General features: G+C 46.3%; 1 long non-coding RNA gene across 1 annotated transcript in view; it reads right to left on the bottom strand.

Moving 5' to 3' along the window:
* Positions 1–1,209: 1,209 nt before the first annotated feature.
* The window catches only part of LOC308474765, a 101,967-nt gene continuing 83,374 nt past the window's right edge, over positions 1,210–19,802 (bottom strand). Inside the window, exon 2 of the long non-coding RNA XR_013984940.1 lies at positions 1,210–2,071. This is a non-coding gene — a long non-coding RNA (uncharacterized lncRNA). The remainder of the gene's footprint in view (positions 2,072–19,802) is intronic.

The following is a 19,802-nucleotide window of genomic DNA, read 5'->3' as shown; positions in this document are numbered from 1 at the left end:
CTCGGCATTCAGGCGCGACACTGCTTCTCTGAGTTCCACTATCTGCTGTTCGGCCGTCATGTTGTCTGCCGTTCGTGAGCTCGCTAGTAGGCACCCGCTTTCTCTCCTCTCCGCGAGGCTGTAGATGCCCACAATTTATGAGATGGGGCTTACTGTCAGAGTTGCTTCCAGATCCTAGCTCACAGAGGATCACGCTAGCCAGCGATCATTAAATAAAAGTCTTTATTGAGTTACAGTTTCCATTCTCAAGCTGCTGCGTGCAACCCTACGTCTAATGGTTAGATCGGCGAAGCCCCATCTGAGTCTCCGCCCCTTGTACACCAACTTAATATCCTAGCCTTGCTCCACCTTTTCCGCCTGACTGTTCTTCTCTGGGTCCCTCTGCCCCCCGGGGTCTCTTCCTTCCGGGATTCCTCTGACGCTGACGCTGACCCCCCTGACTCTTCTCCCTCCTTTCGGCGGGCTTTAGGACCTGGCTCCCTTTCCGGGCTGCCTACTGCGCCACCTTCCTGTGCATTTGAACTTGTCGCGCGCGCCCAACCTTCCACCTTCCGTCTGACCGTTTCTTCGCTCCCCGATGGAGGTGTGGCCACTCCTGACTCGTGCCCTCCCCCCTGTTGTGAGCTGCCAGCGCTTGATCCCTGGCGCCCTTCCTCTTCCCTGCTCTCTGGCGGTGACGCTGGTCCCGATTTCCAACTGCTCCCCTCTGAGTCCCCTCTGGCTCTATCTTCCTGGGGTGTCCCCCTAGGCTCCCCCCTTGCCCTGGCCACTGGTGCTCCTTTCTGTGAATCTTCTGATTCACTGGAAAGACTCGGAGATCTCGGGTCGTCGTCATCACTCATCTTTTCTTCTGCCTCCTCCCCCTCGCTCTCTGTTTCCTCCCTTGCCCTTGCCTCTGCTCCTGAACCCCTGACAGTACCTTTTATCATATGTGGTGGTCCTGTGGAGTGCTAAAAGCGTTCTGGGAAATGATATACACTGAGTTGAAGAAAGGGTTTAAGAGGCTTTTCTGTTAGGTATAATATGTGATGAATTACCAAAGAAAATAAGAGACTGTTTACGTATGCAACGACGGCAGTGAGAATGTTTTTGGCCCAGAGATGGAAAGAAGGTGAAGTACCGACTAAAGAAGAGCGGCAGACCAAACTGATGGAATGCGCAGAAATGGCGAGACTAAGGGGAAAGATCAGAAACCAGGAAGAACAAGTATTTTTAAAAGACTGGAATAATTTTATTGTTTACTTGAAAGACCGCTGTAGACAGTTAAAATCACGGGCAGGGATACAAGGACACTTGTAATGTGAACTGAACTTTGGTTACTATGATTACATAATACAGTGGTACCTCGGGTTAAGTACTTAATTCGTTCCGGAGGTCCGTTCTTAACCTGAAGCTAAACCTTTAGCTAATGGGGCCTCCTGCTGCCGCCTCGCTGCCGGAGCACGATTTCTGTTCTCATCCTGAAGCAAAGTTCTTAACCCAAGATACGATTTCTGGGTTAACGGAGTCTGTAACCTGAAGCGTATGTAACCTGAAGCATATGTAACCCGAGGTACCACTGTAGATGGGTAATGGTAAAAGATGCAGGAAAAAAGGAAAAGGTAGAATCTTTAGAACTGGAACCCATGGCGGGGAGGTCTGAAGGTCTGAACCTTGATATTTTTTATGTTTTGGAAAGGTTAAAGTTATCGTGTATTTAATTTTTTTTAAAAAAATTTAAGAGCAGGTGATCTCCCAGCCATCTGGTCTAGGGCACCACCCACTAACTGCCTCAGTCCTATCTGGATTGAGTTTCAGTTTGACATTGAGTTTCAGACATCCACTCCACCTTCCTCCCAGGGAAGGCAAAAAGAGCAGAGACTGCTAAACTACTAAAAATGCTGAAAAACGGAGGGACACATTCCATGCTGGATGTCATCAGACGGTTGACTCATGTTCAGCTTGTGGTCCAGTAAGACCATTGTTGTTGTTGTTCAGTTGTTTAGTCGTGTCCGCCTCTTTGTGACCCCCTGGACCAGAGCACGCCAGGCCCTCCTGTCTTCCACTGCCTCCCGGTTTGGTCAAACTCATGCTGGTAGCTTCGAGAACACTGTCCCACCATCTCGTCTGGGAAACTTGGGAGAAAGTGATCATGTCCTCCCCTGAGACAGAGGGAAACGCAAGCTGAGTGTAGTCAGGAATTCACTTTAAGGCGGCCAATTTAAAAAGGCTTAAGGAGATACTGGGTGAGATCCTATGTTCTGAAATGCTAAAAGAAATGGGAGCTTCTTCAAGGTAAAATATAGAAGGCCCAAATGCAGGCAGTCCCAACCGGAAAGAAAAGTGAGAGGCATCTAAGGAAAACAGTGTGGCTGCATAAGGAAAGTGATGCCCAGCCTAGTAATCAAAGAATAAATGATGTAAGGAGGGAGCTGCAGTCCAGGATCGGAAAAGAGGGAGTAACTGGACACCTGGCTACTTCAAATGAATTCAGATCTCCAGGGCCTGATGAGCTGCATCCAAGGTACTGAAGGAACTTGTGGATGTAATCTCAGAGCCTTCATCTAGAGCTCTGAGGATTCCTGGAGAACAGGAGAGGCTCCTGCAGACTGGAGGGGGGAAATGTTGTCCCCATCTTCAAAAACAGGAAAAACTACCGACCGGTGAGCTTGAGATTGATACCAGGCAACCAGGGAAGGTCCTAGAACAGATCATTAAACCGTCAGTCTGTGAGGACTGAGCAAAGGATGCTGTGATTACTAAGACCCAGCAGGGGTTTCTCGAAAACAAGTCATGCCAGACCAATCTGGCAGCACCCAGATGTTTGGCTGGGCTCCCTTTATTAATGGCATTTCTACCCCTCCTCACTGAGTCCCCACAACAATGGGGCTCCGTTCAAGGTGCTGACATGAGGGGTTCACTTGGACCCCAATCTCTGAGGAGCCTCTGGAGCAGAGCCCACTCATTATCGTTCCCCACCAAATTTCTACTGTTTGCCACAGGCTGTCGGGGAGGGAAAACCTAGTGATTTGCAGTCTGAGGCAGGAATTGGTCAAACAAGAATAGCTTTTTTTTTTAACACAAAAAGTTGGTGAAAGCAAGTTGGGTCAGGAGAGGCATTCTTTCAGGTAGAAGTTAAGTTAATATTCAACTAAACGGAAAGATGTCACAGGCCTAAACACAGTAGTACAGGCACAGCGTCTCTCCAAATCGGTTCTTCCACTTGAGGGAGATGTTGAGGGGGGCCAAAGAGGGGGCCAAATGCTTCCTGGTGTTGCTGCTCCTTTCCCTAGAAATGAAGGGGAACAGTTAGGGTTACTCCAAAAAGCCCTAAAACTGTCTGTGAATCCCCCCCCCCCAGCCAGGCCTCAAAAGCCTCGCCTCTAGCATTTAAAAAACTGCATTATCCTCTAAGACAAAAAGCCTTAGCTAAGCATTCCGCTTGCTGGAACTGAAAAAGATTGCAACCAGGTAGAGAACAGAGTCCCTTGTCTTCTCAGGCCTTTCTCAGAGCCTTTGGCTTTGCTAAAGAACCACCTTGCAACTTGCTTTCTGTCCGGTGTTAACGGAAAATCTGAGGGCTCCCTTGGACAAAAAGCAAAGACACCAGCCAGAGCAAGTCAGAGCAAAACAGCAGCCAGTAGGCCCGGTCTTTATTTAGGAAAAGACTGTCGCGACAGGACTCCCACCGCCCACAAGGTGAAGCAAGATGGAAGCCCCGAACAAAGGAAGACCCCAACTTTTATTAGTTCCTAATCCCCTAAGTTACACCCCTAGAAATACATCATATTTACATCATGACTACGTTAAAAAACAGGAGGAGCCAGAGGAGGGGTCGCACAGGTGATCCGAGTATCCTGACACCTGGCGGGGCCCCCTTCCCCTCCTTGCCATAAGCCTTTTCGGAGAACAAAAGGGAAGGGCGCGATTTCCTGCCCCCTGAGGGGACTCCGGTCACAGTCCCTTTGTCATAGTCCGTGCTGAATACACTAGCATATGCAGTTCATTGTGTCCTTGATAGTCTTCCGTCTGAGTCCATCAAGGCGACTATCAAGGTTGCTGTGTCAACAGGGGGAGGGTTGCAGAGTACGTGCCTGCTCGGTCAAGGGATCATGGCTGATTGGCGACAAGCCACCCCCCTTTGAAAGTCCTTGTAATATGGAGTAAAATAAAAGTGGTCCGATGAGAATCCGACGTACGGTTGATTTATGGTGAATTTATGAAGAATACCGTTGCTGAAGTTCAAGCACTTTCACTCCTCAGGAAGTGGTTGCTACATTTTGATTAAATCAGTCACGGTCAATTGAACCCGGAAACTTTGTATTAGGAAGCTGTCAAAGACAGAGAAGCGAGGGCCTGCTGCCTGCAGTACCAGCGTGGCCGCCACAAGGGGCGCTGTTCGGTAACACTGATTGGCTGAAACGGCTGCCGGCTGACCTGGAGTTTATGCGCCTGGTCTACTCGTACTAAAGATAGGGCAGAGCGGAACGTGGAAGAAATATAGAAATAAATGCTATTTTTTAAGAAGATCAGCGCTTCCTTATTTACGGAAGGCTTTAAGGGATGGCCCTCTAAAAGGGACATCCCTAGGGTCAGGAAGGGGAGATGTGTGCATGTGTGAGTGTGGTGCTTGTGCAACACGTGTCAAGGAGATGGGGGGGGGGTTTCCGGCGACACCGGGAACCATGCCAGAGCACCAGAATGAAACAACTGGAACACACTGAAACCCTCTCACCCCCTTTCTGGGAAAAGTCCAAAAATGGTCCCAAGACAGGAGCTTTCTGTTCATGCTCAGAGGAACTCATGGGCAGGACTCTTGAAGAAGGATGAGAAAAGGGGAGGGAACTGGAAGGGGATATAAACTATGTGCAAAGGCTGTGAACTTTGTGCAGGTTTTGTGACTTATCACACTTGCTCCTGTTAACGGAAAAATCTGAGGGCTCCCTTGGACAAAAAGTAAAGACACCAACCAGAGTAAATTGAAGCAAATCAGCAGCCTGTAGGCTTGGTCTTTATTGAAGAAAGACTGTCGCGACAGGGTGCTCCCCTCACTTGCAGGTGAGAGGAAAGACCCAGAAAAATGGTGTGCCAGGTCTTATAAAAACTTTTGAAATTCCCCTCCTCTAGATCAAGCCCACCCCCAGAAACATCATGCATACATTACAGACAGGAGGGGTTGAGGGTGGAGTTGTGGTGGTAACATCATGCATACATTACAGAAAGGAGGGGTTGAGGGAGGAGTTGGTGGTAACCTGAGTGTCTTGTCACCTGGCTGGTTCCTCCCTTCCCCCCTACCCCTCGAGTCACTTCCAGGAGACAAAAGGGAGTTTGCAGTTTCCTGCCCCCTGAGGGAAGATCTGATCATTGTCCTTTGTTTCAGTCCATGCTGAATCCACTCCCATATGCAGGTTCTTTGTGATTTTGATTGTCTTCTGTCTGGGATCATCTGGGCAGGGCTCCTGCAGATGTGCTGAGACAGTGAAGGGATTTTGGCTGACCAGGGTCAAACCCCCCTCCCCTTTTCTTAGTTCTTGTCATATGGAGTAAAATAAAAATGGAACAGTGCAAATCCAATGTATGGTTGATTTTCTATGAATTTATAACAGAAATGTGGCGTATGTAGTGTGTGAGTGTGTGTGTGTATGAAGTTTGTACAAGCAGAATGATTGGGGTGGGGGGGTTCCTGCTACAGTTCCCCCCTTCGGAGATAAGATTGCAAAGGTGGCTACTTTGCAATCCTTTTCTCCGCACAATTTAAGGTGGTAAATATTAACCTGCTATTCTCCGTGTGTCCATGTGAACGTGAAAGGGACTTGGATGTCATGCTTCTTAAGGATATTTGCATAGAAATATAATGGTGTAACAGTGCACATAGTTAGACATAGGATATCATGCAAAATTAATATTTTGTTGCTCAGTTACTTGTGGCATTCTAGTACCTTGGAAGAGATATTTTCTCAATAGTGGCGTATGCTTTACATTTAGCAGGAAGGTCCACTAATGACTGAAAAATGCAGTTCGCTTTGTCCCCCGCCATTTTTGTGTTCTCAGGTGTCAAGGTAGCTCTTCTATGGTCTCACACTGGCATGGTGTCACAGCAGTGGCAATCCCTGGTGAATCCACTTAGGGCTTTCATATTAACCATGTTGTATGGCACCCACCATAGCTGGCACAGGTTTGGGCACGTCATGAGAGAAGTGTCTTTGCCTTGGCCGCTCTATGGGATTATTATTATAGGCTCTGGTCTTGCAGTCATGGGAAGTTGCTCACTTGCACTTTAAGGACCAAAAGCTAATTGCAGCCTGGATACACTTGCCCAATTCAAACTGAGTCCAATTTGAATTTATCTTGCCCCATGGTTCCCAACTTCTCAAACCAATCTGTTAAAACAAAACCATTCTTAGAGGGCATTTGTCCAAATAAGTCAATTTAACTCTATAAGGGATTATTCCTGCTAAACCAAAGCATATCCACCTTCATGTATCTTAGAAGCTTCTCCTTAGTAAAGCGAGTTTTAGCACATTTTTAAAATGGGTAGGGAAGGTTGGCATAGTGCCAGGTGGAACAACGAAATATGGTTATAAATTTATCTAATTCTAAACATTGGACTACATAATAGCCTGGTCTCTTAAAAGGCATAAAATGTATGAGAATCCTCCACTGGGTTGTAAGGAATAAGACGTTAAACATAAAAACAATTACACACACAAATAGCCCCCCTTTGTGGAAATCACACTGTCAGACACATTTCAACATTCTTACATAATAACACATAATACAAAACAAACTAATTAAATATCAGTTGCATATCTTGACACAATTGTGATCTTTTACGTATGTATCTTTTGAATCCTGGAGCACAGAGGCTTGAGTTTCAAAAGTGAGAAAATGTCCTTGCAATTCAAGTCCTCCCCCCTTTGTCAGCCCCACTCCCCCATCAGTCTATATCCTTTGAAAAAGATAGCTGTGGGCACTTTGAAAACTCTGGTGTTGCAGGTCTTGTGATGGCGAAGAACTGAGTTGAGGGGTTGTTGCTGCTTTTCATCATTGCACATCTGTAGAAGTGATATCCTGTAAGGGGCAGGGTTTTTGGGGACTTAAACACACAGTTAGACAAGGAAGGGGCAAAAGGCAAAAAGGATGTCCTTGAGTTTTCCGTGGGAAGCTGCAGATAATTAAAAATCTTAGCACATTAAGCATTTTATTTATTTCAATATTATTATCACATTTCCACATAATTACTGTTATTATCTGCTAAGTTTGTTTGCTTTCCTTCACTTAATAAAAAATTACTCCCCATGTAGAGAAAAAGAACTGTAAAAAATACAAGAAATGTTAAAAAATAAAAAGAAAGCAAAAAATTAGATTACCAGTTAGATGAAAACGGACTTGACACAAAGACATCAGATTCAGAAAAGAATTATTATTAAATAATACAAAGATATTATCAAAAACCGCACAGATTACTACTGGACTGAAAAAAAGGGAAAACAATGGGGAAAAAACTTAAAATTCACCATGTGCTATCTGATAAAAGAACTTCATGAAACTGACTTTCAACATGTGATGAACATGTCCCCAAAGTAAAACACACACACACAAAATGACCTATGAGGAACCAAAAATAAATAAATGCTAAGACACACAATTAATAAGAAACTTGAAGTAACCTGAAGTAATCTGTTTTGGCATTCTAACATCCCAAATGATGTGACAACATCAGCTGTAATGTTAATAGTGGAATACTGGGAAATGAGTTAATACCAAGAAAAAATGAATGGCAATTTAAAGTTGTGCAAGTACCTTGAACTAGCCAAAATGACAGAATTAATAAGAGATGCTCAGGCAAAGGTAAACAAGTACCATTTCACAAACAATGTTTGGTTGTGCTTCGATTAACTTCATAGACATCATGGAAAAACAGATTAAATACATGAAAACAGATTATTTGTAACTTTAAAAGTGTCAAAGCCACAAAGAGATGGAGGTCACTAATATAGCAGGGATTCAGACTTGTTTCACAGATCAGAAAGAAAGTTGCTGTGGGAGGAAAAAAAGGACAAACACTTTGTTATTGGGGTTCACATATCCTGTTAAAAGGGAAAATTATTTCATGTGAGAAGCCTGTCAGAAAATGCTGTTCCTAAGATGCACACAAACAAAGTCTGTGATTTAAATTCCATTGAGGGGGGGAATGCTTTGATATTTACCTGTGAAAAGAATTTTGGCATGTTAAGATTTGGAACCTGGAAAGCTCTTGACTTTTGATGGGCTAGTTTTTTTTTTTTGTTTTTTTTTTTACCCTTTTGTCTTACGTAGCCCCTGGAGCAAAGACACATTAAGGGTGATTTCCCTCAATGGTTCTAAGTTTTTTTTTTTTTACATAAGGAAATTTGAATAAGTTCCTCCCTGCAGCCCAGGTCTTGTGGAAACCTCCTCTCTACACCCTACAGTTCCCCCCTTTCCTCTCTCTCTCTCTCTTTTTTGACTGATCTAGCCTCTGTGTATGTGCAGAGTTCATGTCTCAGCAAACCTTTTATACTATTGAAAATGTTGCATCTTTTGGCTAAATTAGAATTTGAATAAGGGAAGGAAAGGGTAAGGAGTAGATTTTAAAAATAGGGTTAGGTTTTAAAACAAAAGGAGAAACTCAGCAATTCAAGTATTCACCAAAGCTAGCAATTGCAGCCCAAGCAAAGGACTGCTTCATTTATGTACAGGAAAGGGCTAATATCCCTCTGGCTATTCGCAGAACAATGCCACGCCCTTATATATGGGGAAAATGGCCAGAGAGTCACAAATCATAGATTATTATTATTATTATTATTATTATTATTATTATAAATATTCTCAGTCATTTCAGCCTCACCATTTGCAGACAAAAAAATTTTTTTCTGCCCTTTATTTACAGGATTGGTCAAGGCCCCCATATGTATTTGTATGTGCTTAAACTTTGAATTGACTCTGAAGTCTGATTCCCCCCCCCCAATGATAAACAGTGTAATCACTCAAATGTTTGATATTACCCGTTGTGCTTCAAAACATCACAGCTTCACCTCTCACCTTTTAAAACTAAAGAGCAAAGCTAGGCTGATTTTCAACTCCATCAGCACACCAGAATTTAGGAATTACCCTCCAATGCTTGCAGACACATGTTCCTTCCACACAGCCACAAATTGGGAGAGTTGAAAGAGACCTTGGGGTCATCTAGTCCAACCCTCCAAAATATAGAGTTCACAGCAAGATTTCACAGCAGGATTTGTACTATCAAAGAGACATACACATTTAAGTACAGATTTACAACTGGGAAAGGAAACATCTATGCTCCTATCATGTACTAAGGAAGAGGAAAATAAAAGTACCCAACTTTACACAGAACCCTTTTTGCAGATCTTGAGATAGTGTGAGTGAGTTTGCTTCCTTAGACTAAAGAATGCAAGTTCTTAGAGAAATTATCTTTAAAGGAAGATTGAAGTGAACATTTTTCCTAAGATAGGGAGAGGATCTCTTATAAAGCAAAGTTAATTCAATTGATATAACCACTCACAAATAATTAAAACAGCCATAGATTTGATTTAAAAGGAATACAAAAGTGAACAATTTTTCCTGAACTTGCAGGGGAATAGTAAGCCCCCCCCTTGCAGTTTCCTTTAAAGGAAGCTTACTCAGGAGTAAATGCACTTGGCACAGAAGTAAGAAGGAGAAGAAAGAGAGAGAGGGGAAAAACCTGAAAGAGACAGAATGAAACAGGGGGGGGCATCTTCTAAGAAAGAAGCCAGGAAGTCTTATAGAGACTGATATTTGGACTGGACTCATAGAATTTTGCTGGCCATGGAAGCCTCTACATTTAATAACAATTTTCTTAGAAAGAACACCACACTTTCATAGGCATGTGCTTAATGAAATACATACACTGCATTTTAGCTTGAGAGAGCAGTTGGCTCAACTAGGCTTTTGCAGCAGAAACATTAGTTGTTGTTTTTTTCACAGTACATTTCAAAATACTGGAACAAAAGACTGGAAAACGGATGTAGACTCACAAACTCAAAAGTTACAAGAAAACATCATTTACCACTAGACTTAAAATCACCCTCCTCACTTAAATTAGAGGAAGGAGGTGGGGTAATCCTCCTTTCAGAACACAGGTAGCATGTATACAGGATTTTACCACATGGGAGGAAAACTCTCTTTTAGAGCTTTTCTCAAATAATAAACATTTGCACACTTCATTCTCCATTTTGTTTTGTTTAAGATTGGCAAGGCCCAACATGGCTTCCTTAGTTTTTAAAAATTTTGAAGCAAGTTTGCAATTTAAAACTATGTGCATTTTAAGAACAGTCTGTGGATGCCGAGGCCAATGTAAATACAAACCCTTGAAATATTTCTAAATCTTTGAGTACATCTCTTATTCATTTATTATTATTATTTTTAATAACTAAGATCTCTATAATGCGTGGGCTCTCAGGCTGGGCTGTTATTATATCTACTGCCTTCTGAGCACCATTAAGTTTACAGTTTCATGTTCTAGCTTTAGGTTATAGTTTAACAACACAAATTTGACCATTTTTTTTTTTTTTTTTGCCCCTTTATTTATTTTTTTTTTTTCAATTGGAAATGCTGGAGGGGCATATTAGAATCCTCTCTGGGGCAAAAAGGCTTCATGGAAGCTTTGTTGCCAGGAGGAGTCCAGCTAGGGTGTTTAGTGAGCTCCCATTCTCTCATATGTTATTATTGGGCTTTTTTTTTTTTTTTCGTTAACGAAGTACGCTAAAGACAGAAAGAGTGGAAACACACACACAAGGGAGGAGGGGCAATGGGAAAGAAAGGGGGGACAGATAAAAGATCCTTTCAGTACTCAAAGTACCCTTGACTAACACAATTCCTACTTATCTATAAACCACGAATTAATTTCTGGAGATCTCAAACCTGAACCTGAAACAAAACCACGGGTCTCTCTGCCCGGAAACTCAAACCACGGGTCCCTCTGCCCGGAATTCCTTTACCTCAGCGCTGTTCACAAGACTAATCCTAGTGTGGGGCCCCACTTCGTGAACCGCCCCTTCTACCCTCCACGACAGCCTCCTGCCTAGCCTTTGAGACTAAGTTTGGGCTCCCTACTGGACGCTTGCGTAATGCAATGCCAGATCAGGGTCCGAGAAAATGAAGGTTTGGAAAGGAAACAAACGACCTTGCGTTCTCACATACCCGGGTCATCCCTAACAAAGGTCACCAGGCAGGAGGGGTGGCTTCATTTGCATAATTAGACGAGAAAAGAGAGAGAGAGAGAAATGTTTGGATGGACGCCTCTGGACGACTCCGAGAGAGGAACGTCAGAGAAAAAACAATAAAGGGCCACGCTTCCCCGGACTCAATTCCAAGACGGGAAACGGGGGAGAAAAGGACAGATAGATTAAGGCGTACCCGGACGACTCCGAGGGGTAACGCCGGAAAACAGCAAGAGTACCACAATTTCCCCGGACACGCTCCGCGTAAGAAATTGAGGGGAGAGACAGAGAAAGATTTTGACGTTCCTAGACGACTCCGAGGGGTAACGCCAGACAGTAAAGCTCCGCGATTTCCCTGGCCACTTTCCGAAAGGGGAGAATCGGGGTAGAAAAGGACAGAATTTAAACGTACCCGGGCGACTCCGAGGGGTAACGTCAGAAATGAAAGAAGGAAAGTCTGGCTGTCGTGAAGATGTTCCTTTTCCACCCCCTCCCAATGTATTTACTTCAAACCATACTCACGTTCGAAGATGTCCCCTGCGGATCTCAGGATCCTTTCCCCTTAGCCGGCTTGACCTCGCCTTTGCTTCCCCTGGTTGGGCTTTTGGTGACGATTGATTACCGCCCGCAAAGAGGAGGCAGGGAGAGGAAGAAGGATCCCTGGGCTAAGGTTGCCCAGTGGCGCCTGATCCCCTCTATCTCCCCTCTCACCTTTGCAGGAGAACCAAGTGTCCCATCTGGGGTGCCAACTGTTAACGGAAAAATCTGAGGGCTCCCTTGGACAAAAAGTAAAGACACCAACCAGAGTAAATTGAAGCAAATCAGCAGCCTGTAGGCTTGGTCTTTATTGAAGAAAGACTGTCGCGACAGGGTGCTCCCCTCACTTGCAGGTGAGAGGAAAGACCCAGAAAAATGGTGTGCCAGGTCTTATAAAAACTTTTGAAATTCCCCTCCTCTAGATCAAGCCCACCCCCAGAAACATCATGCATACATTACAGACAGGAGGGGTTGAGGGTGGAGTTGTGGTGGTAACATCATGCATACATTACAGAAAGGAGGGGTTGAGGGAGGAGTTGGTGGTAACCTGAGTGTCTTGTCACCTGGCTGGTTCCTCCCTTCCCCCCTACCCCTCGAGTCACTTCCAGGAGACAAAAGGGAGTTTGCAGTTTCCTGCCCCCTGAGGGAAGATCTGATCATTGTCCTTTGTTTCAGTCCATGCTGAATCCACTCCCATATGCAGGTTCTTTGTGATTTTGATTGTCTTCTGTCTGGGATCATCTGGGCAGGGCTCCTGCAGATGTGCTGAGACAGTGAAGGGATTTTGGCTGACCAGGGTCAAACCCCCCTCCCCTTTTCTTAGTTCTTGTCATATGGAGTAAAATAAAAATGGAACAGTGCAAATCCAATGTATGGTTGATTTTCTATGAATTTATAACAGAAATGTGGCGTATGTAGTGTGTGAGTGTGTGTGTGTATGAAGTTTGTACAAGCAGAATGATTGGGGTGGGGGGGTTCCTGCTACACTCCTCTGCCCACCCGGGTTGGCAGAATAAAAACTCTTTCTCTGGATTTAACCCCTTGGTGTCGTTTGGCTCCTTTTCGTCCCGGCTCGGGTGCAACATTTTCCTACTGTGATAGGAATTTTATGGTTACAGATAGGTAGCCGTGTTGGTCTGCCATAGTCAAAACAAAAAAATTCCTTCCAGTAGCACCTTAAAGACCAACTAAGTTAGTTCTTGGTATGAGCTTTCGTGTGCAAGCACACTTCTTCAGATACACTGAAACAGAAGTTGCCAGGAATTTTATGGTTTTAGATATATGGCAACGTTCATAACCACACGTACATAGATCAGCACAGGAAAGCCAACCTGGAACCATTTTGATTCCTAAACTGAGCAAATGTTTCTCTGCATGGTAAAAATGGAAAAGCCTCCCCATTGTCTCTTTCCTCACAAATCCTGTCTCAAGGATATGTCTGTTTGAATAAGGTGTGAGCCTGTGACCTGGCCCAGGAAATAAGTATTTTACCACTACAAAAGAATGGCCAGGCTCCCCAGGCAATCCAATCAAGTTACTTGCCAGACAGGAGATAAACTGTGACAGGAGAAAAACAACATTTAAATTTCTGTGATGTAGGTGGGATGTATCTGAGGGGTGGTCTTAGGTTACACCCCTTCTGTGATGAATGCATAATGTTTCTGGGGGTGGTCTTGATCTAGAGGATGGGAATTTCAAAAGTCTTTATAAGCCCTTGCACAGCATTTTTGGGGGTCCTCTTCCTCTCCTGCGTGTGAGGGGAGCACCCTGTTGCAACAGATTGATACGGACCGGGAGGGGGGGTACCTCTTTCCCCCCTCTCCTTTGAACAACCGAGGCGATGACCTCGAGGGTACCCACAGTACACCCACCCTTAGTCCCCTCACCGTTGCACAAGCACCACACTTCTCCCGTAAACCCCTTTTCTTCTTCCTTTCAGGAGCGAAATAAGCTCACTTATAAATATATTCCCCTATCTTTCCCTATACCTGTTTGCGCTCTATACTTAGAACGAATAGACCGGGTGTCCCTGCATCCCCGTCTATTCCTATGCCTGCGTTTTAGCCAATCACAGCCATGAATTCATCCTGCAGAGGCGAGCTCAGGGAGCTCTTGCACGCCTCATTTGACCTCCTGACGAGCTGCTGACAGCCCCCTGCTGCGAGAACAATGGAACCGAAACTCCTGACCTCGTAAAACTGTCAAAACCCTGTTACAATGTATCCATTTTTACAAGAATGGATACATTCTATTTCCGCTTTTGATCTACGCTACGGGACAGGCTGGAAGCCATCGGAACCTTTCGAAAATCATATAAAATCAACCACAACTCCGATTTTCTTGTTCTTGGTGTCATTTGGCTCAGTTTCCCCTGGACTCCATGATGCTACCCTGGCTCCATAATCCCCGAGACGACAAGTCACGTACACAGGAACTCCTTAATCCTGTCAGATCGTTCTGCCCAGCCCTTCCTCCGGGCAGTGCCAGGTGGCAGACGATGCATATCACCAACCCATTGTCCTACCACCACCGGTACTCAGGAAATGTATATTTGTGTACATCCCTCGCTCTGCATATTCCCCCTCCCTTATCTCAAATGTTAATTAGTGTAACCCCACCTCTCTCTGAGATATTCATGACGTGTGTAATATATTCATGATGTAATCCATGAAACCCAACCTTCCCATAATGTATTCATGACGTTTCGTGCACTGTATTCTGGGACTTGGAGGGAACTTTTAAAAGTTTATGTCGCCCCATTCTCGGGGTTCAATCTCATCTTGAACCTGTTGCGCAATAAACTTGGATCTTCGCATTTTGCTCCTGCGTCCGGCTGAGCTTCCTTTTCCTCCGCAAGGACCCGCGGACTCTGTCTGACGAGCTGGGTGGCAGGGTAAATACGCACCCAGATTTACCGTAACAGTATCAATAAAGATCAAGCTTCCTAGCTGCTTTGCTTCTCAATATTCTCTGGTTGGCCTCTGTTATTTTCTCCTACCAATAGGGAACCTATGTAAGGACTCTATATGGGCTCTTGGATACCCCATAAGGGAAAAGGGCATATTTTTATTTACAACACTACCCATGGTTTAAAAGGCCTGGAAAGGCTACAGTTTCCGTGAAAAGCTTTGGGCGCCGCCTCATTCTTTGCCTCCAGAGAAGGGAGCTTTTCGTCCTTGACCCGGCTCTCTGAGCAATGCCACTGCGGAGGTCTTTCCAAATAAGATCACCGACCTCGGGATCCCCTTCTCCTTTGGGAAGACCTCTCCCCTCCTGACGGGAAGAAGGAGACCCCGGTCAGACCATAGCTGTCAACCTTTCCTTTTTTTGCAGGAAATTCCCTTATTCCAGCGCCCAGAGTGGCTGGGGGAGCCCAGCCGGATGGGAGGGGTATAAATGATAAAATAATCATCATAATAATGATCAATAATTTGCTCTTTTCCCTTCTCTGTCCCTGACTAAAAACTCCCTCAGAAACGGCTCCTTTTCTTTTCCCGCCCAAAGTGCTGGCTCCGCCCCCTTTGACTGGCTGGGCAGCCAATCAGAGAGAGAGGGGGCTCCGGCCCCCTGGTGGCCTTTCGGGGGAACTGCACCCCCACTCCGGCCTGGCTCGGCTGTCAATCACCGGCTCCTCCCGCCTCCCCCCAGAGACTTCAGATGGCAGAGGAGGAAAGTGACTCTCGAGGAGGCTGAATCTCAGCCCAGCCAGAGGCGCTCCTGACCTGGCGCTTGGTGGGCCATCCTCTTTCCCCTTTCTTCCTGGTTTGGTTTAAATCCATTCACGAACCAAGAACCCGCATCCTGACCCCGGGCTGCGGAGATCTCTGCCCATTTTGTGCAAAACATGTCCAAATCCGGGGGGTTGTTACTTCCCCCTGAAAGGCAGCTGAGGCGTCGCCTGCATCTGGAGGAGCTCTGCGTGAGAGGCGAGGGAAGTTTTTAATCTCTGGTGTTTTATTGATTTTTTAAAATATGTTATGGAAGGCGCCCAGAGTGGCTTGGGAAACCCAGCCAGATGGGCAGGGTATGAATAAAGAAATTATTATTATTATTATTATTATTATTATTATTATTATTATTATTTACAGCGGTACCTCGGGTTCAGTACTTAATTTGTTCTGGAGGTCCGTTCTTAACCTGAAACTGTTCTTAACCTGAAGCACCACTTTAGCTCATGGGGCCTCCTGCTGCCGCTGCGCAATTTCTGTTCTCCTCCTGAAGCAAAGTTCTTCACCCGAGGTACTATTTCCGGGTTGGCGGAGTCTGTAACCCGAGGTACCGCTGTGGTGTTGTTGTTGCTAGCCGCTCTGTGCCCGGCTTTGGCTGGGGAGGGCGGGATAGAAATAAAATTTATTGTTATTATTATTTCATTATTATTATTATTCGAGTCGTGCAAGATAACCCTAACCCCTCCGGAGGGCCAAGCAGGGCTGCCTCCCCTCAGCCTCGCCTCCTCCCGCCCGGCCTCTTTCCCCCTGAATGGGGGGTCCCTCCTTGACCAAGCCCCGCCCGGCACCCCGGGGACCCCAAGGCGCCCCGAGACAAGAGGGGCCGGGGGGGGCTCCGGAAGACCCGCCTCCGCCATTTCCTGTCCTCTCTAGGAGTGCGGCTCAGCTGCTCTTAACCCTTGGCCCGCCGGGCGCGCCCAGCTGGTCTCCTTTGGGGGGAGCCGGGGGGCCGGAGGAGGAAAAGGAGCCGAGAAGGGGAAAGGGGAGCCCCCTGCCTCCCCAGGATGGGCAGGGTGTTGCAGGAATTTATGTATAGGTTGGGGGGGGTTGCCCCTCCAGCAGATCTCATGCACATGCAGCCCACTACCAAAACCAGCACCATCGCTTTTGTGACTTGTGTGATTTGTCCCCACTGTTACGGTAAAATCTGGGTGCGAGGCTACTCTGCCACCCAGCTCGTCGGACTAGGTCCGAGGGTCCCTGCGGAAGGAAAATGAGCTCAGCTGGAGACAGGAGCAAGTTGCAGGAGATCCAAGTTTATTGCGCAACAGGTTCAAGACGAGATTGAACAGCGAGAAAGGGGTGACATGAACTTTTGAAATTTCCCTCCATGTCCCAGAATACAGTGCAAAATACATCCCAGTTACATCATGAATACATTAAGGAGAGGTTGGGTTACACAGATTACATCATGAATACATTAAGGAGAGGTTGGGTTACACCGGATTAACATATGGAGGAGGGAGGGGGGAATATGCAGAGCTGGAGATATGCGCAGATAAGCACATCCTGAGAAGACAATGGTCCATGTATGCATACTCTGTCACCTGGCATCGCCCGGAGGAAGGGCTTGGCAGAGCGATTTGACAGGATTAGGGTCTTGACACCTTGCTTGAGGGATTATGGAGGACAGGGGAGGTGTCATGGAGTCCTAGAGAAATTGAGCAAATTGGCACATTGGTTTTCTATGAATTTTATAGATTTTAGTCCCTTTTGACATTGACAATTGGAAATAAATGGATATATTGTAACGAAGAAGGAGGTGAAGAAGACATGCCCCCCCCTTCCGTATCACCACAAAACACTTCATCGCAGTTTCTTCCTGTCTATTCAAAGGGCCTTTGCTGCACGATACCAAATGTAGGAATTCACTGATCAATGTATCTCTGTACTGGCTCACTGGGGAAACTTCAGAAATTCATCTAGACCTGTGAGCTCAGCTCCTCAGCAGCCCCTCTGCCTGAGTGATATTCCCTGGCCTCCTGATACCTGAGTGCCAGAAATCACAAACCCAGTTGAAGACAAAAGGGTGGGATGAACTTGGCTGGGAAACAGGGAAATAGAAATATCTTTTTTTGTTCCACTTGATGGGTGTTTGGTGGAGGGCAAGGAGAACCATGGGGCAGGGTCCAGGATGCTCAGATTCCTGCCACCAGACCTCCCCTTTCATGATGTACCCATGATGTAGTTTGGGGGGTGTAACATGGGGATGAGCAGCTAATAAAATTTGAGGTCTCTTTTGTTTGGGGCTTCCATCTTGTTCCACCTGGTGGCAGGTGGGAGTCCTGTCACTACAGTCTTCAATCAAGACCAAGCCGACTGGCTGCTGTTTTGCTCTGGTATTCCGGGCTGGTGTCCTTGTTTTTTATCCAAGGAAGCCCTCAGATTTCTCCGTTAACAAGGGCAGGAGGCAAAGCGAGGGCAGCTCCCGGCCCGGAAGATGCCGCCTGCTTGGGACTCCTGTTTTGTAGAATACAGGATTATCCCGAATTTCCATGTAAAATTCAATAGGGAGTGATCCAAGAGAGTCTGGGAGAATCTGATGCTAACTGCCAATACCAAGATGAAAGTCTGCCTGATTTGCATGTACACACGCCTGTTTCAGAGGATGGGAAAGAAGCAGAGCTCTTGAGACAGGATGGCAGATTTGACCACATAGGCCAGGGGTAGGCAACCTAAGGCCCGGCAGCCGGATGCGGCCCAATCACCTTCTCAATCCGGCCTGTGGACGGTCCAGGAATCAGTATGTTTTTACATGAGTAGAATGTGTCCTTTTATTTAAAATGCATCTCTCAGTTATTTGTGGGGCATAGGAATTTGGTCTTTTTTCTTCTTTCCAAAATATAGTCCGGCCCCTCCACATGGTTTGAGGGACGGTGAACCAGCCCATGGCTGAAAAAGGTTGCTGACTCCTGTTATAGGCATTACTGGGACCTGGTGGGATGAGACTCATGACTGGGTTGTAGGAATTGAGGTGTATAACCTGTTCAAAAGGAACAGACCAAACAGGAAGGGAGGAGGAGTAGCATTATATATAAAGGATGGGTACACTTGTGAAGAAATCCATGACCTGGAGCATGAAAATCAGATTGAGAGTATATGGGCAAAAATGGTTGAGAGAGAAACCACCGTGACCTTACAGTGGGGGTCTGTCATAGAGCGTCAAGCCAGAGTGAAGGCTTGGGTGATGCCTTCCAAGAGCAGATGACCTCTCTCCTCAAAGGAGAGAGATAGTAGTCCTGGGAGGCTTCGATTTCCCCAGCATCTGTTGGAACTCAGAATCTGCCTCCCTGACAATTTCATTTCCCAACACTAGGATCACCCGAGGCCCTTCTCTATGTCCCCTCTCCCCGAGAGGTTCAGAGGGTGACAAGATGAGAACCAGCCTTTTCTGTGGTGGCTCCCTGTCTGTGGTATGCTCACCCCAGGTAGCCTGGCTTGTTAGGCGACCACAGCAGCAGCACAAATATATCCTAATATCCTTACCTTCTAAAGTCTCTCTCTCTGTCTCTTGGTCTTTCTCCTCTTTCTCTCTTACTTTCTCTCTTTTAATTCCGTTTCCATTCTATTCCTCTCTGGATTAATGTTTTACTTTGGAATATATATATATATATATATATATATATATATATATATGGACCCCTGACCATTAGGTCCAGTCGTGGCCGACTCTGGGGTTGCGGCGCTCATCTCGCTTTATTGGCCTAGGAGCCGGCGTGCAGCTTCCGGGTCATGTGGCCAGCAGGACTAAGCCACTTCTGGGGAACCAGAGCAGCGCACGGAAACACTGTTTACCTTCCCGCCAGAGCGGTACCTATTGATCTACTTGCACTTTGACGTGCTTTCGAACTGCTAGGTTGGCAGGAGCTGGGACTGAGCAACGGGAGCTCACCCCGTCGTGGGGATTTGAAGTCCTAGGCTCTGTGGTTTAACCCACAGCGCCACCCGTGTCCCATTCTCCATATTCTTGTTACCACCTTTGATGACTCACTTTTTAAGCAACAGCCCCAGAAGGGAAAGAAATTACCGTATTTTTCGCCCTATAGGGCGCACTGGCCCATAGGGCGCACTTATTTTTTTTTTGGGGGGGGGAATAAAGAAACAAAATTATTCCCCCCCAAGCTTGCCGGGCTGGGGGCGGGGGAACCCGAACTTCCCCAGCCCCCAGAAGGGGTCCAAGAGCGACGGTGAGGTTGCATTCAACCTCGCCATCGCTCCTGGAGCTTGCGGGGCTGGGGGCGGGGGAAGCCAGAGCTTCCCCCAACCCCAACCCCCAGAACGGGTCCGGGAACGATGGCGAGGATGTGCTCAACGTCGCCATCGCTCCCGGAGC

The sequence above is a fragment of the Podarcis pityusensis genome, assembly GCF_964106645.2.
Source record: "Podarcis pityusensis genome assembly, chromosome: 3".
NCBI classification, from domain to species: Eukaryota; Metazoa; Chordata; class Lepidosauria; order Squamata; family Lacertidae; genus Podarcis; species Podarcis pityusensis.
This window is presented reverse-complemented; position numbering and strand designations above follow the sequence as displayed.